We start from the raw sequence: 1442 nt of genomic DNA, 5'->3' as shown, positions 1-1442 counted from the left end.
AGAGAGAGAGAGAGAGATGGGGGGAGGGGAAATTAAAACACCAAAGAAATTCTTTCACAGATCGATCTCCTTCATCATCACACTAGATTTATCAGATAAATAAATGTGGACTTTCCCCGAATCTAAAAGATTGCATTAATAATAATTTATTATATTGCTCAAGTTCATCTCTACGGAATACTCAAATGTACTACAATTAGAAAAAAAAATCACACGTATTTCAAACAAATAACATGCACAATCGAAATGGAATTTAAAAAATATTGATTATGGAATAACACACTGATCAACACAACATGCCCGCACATTTGATAAAAATCCACTTTTAGAATGCACGTCAAGACACAAGGGCTGAGCCATTTCGAGGAAACGAAACTTCGTCGACGCTCTGAAATGTGAAATCATTATTCGTGCTATTCGATACCGTGAGTGTATTTTTATTACTTTTTTGTAGTCATTATTATAATATTAACTCTTTGTCTGCTTGGAGTTTTGAACTGATTTTGTTGGGGTTTTTACCCTTGGTAAAATTCTGATCAAATACACTGAAATATAGTTGTAGCATACACCAAAAAGTCCGGAAATGAATGAACTTTTATCAATTGTGTATTTTGTTAGGAAATTTATATATCTCTTTACGAACGCAATCATAATTTTTTCTTCACACAAAAGTTGGGGAAACATAAAATCATGACTTCCCATCGGAAAGCTTTGCATTCGCACTTGAATGCAATCAGGCAGTGTGCAGCTCCGAGCAGTTCAGTAAAATATAGCGCGACGCAGTGTGCAGCTCCGATCAGATAAACAGTCGCTTTTCAAGAATACTGGTGTTCGCTTCACTTATCACGCCATAGCCATTAATTAAGCACAAAGTGTTTGTAAATTTACTTCAATGATTTTCGATAATATGCTCTACATGATGTACCTGTAATCTTACGACAAGCTGAGAAAATGGAGATGAGAATCCACCATCTGTAAAAACAACACAGTACTCGAATGGTACTGCTACGCTTCGTTCGTATATCCCAAGACAGTAATCGTTAGTCTTGGGTACAGCCAACTGTGAAGAGTACAAAAATCGGAAATATCGAATAGTAGATCCTGAAATCGAATAGTAATTCGATTGAGCAAAGCTCGGATAGATACTGCACTGACCACGACCTAGTTCTGAAGTAGGCCTATGTAATCTCTTTGATATAGATGCCCTGGCCGCTTTCCAGAGGTTGTCTGTGTAAGTTTGGAGTGGGTTACAGAGTGATTCACTCATCTTGTGACATGGAAAGATGATGATTACGTTTCTTGAGTCGGTGTTACAGATAGTTGAGACATGTGGAAGTTTGTCCTCATTTGATACGACGCTTTGTTTGTGTAACTGCGTCGTTTTCTTTGATTGTGTTCTGATTGAGATATTAGGCCTATATCGTGTGTGTGTGGGGGGGGGG

Source organism: Aplysia californica, unplaced genomic scaffold (assembly GCF_000002075.1).
Source record: "Aplysia californica isolate F4 #8 unplaced genomic scaffold, AplCal3.0 scaffold00290, whole genome shotgun sequence".
Taxonomy (NCBI): domain Eukaryota; kingdom Metazoa; phylum Mollusca; class Gastropoda; order Aplysiida; family Aplysiidae; genus Aplysia; species Aplysia californica.
Note: the sequence above shows the minus strand (reverse complement) of the source record.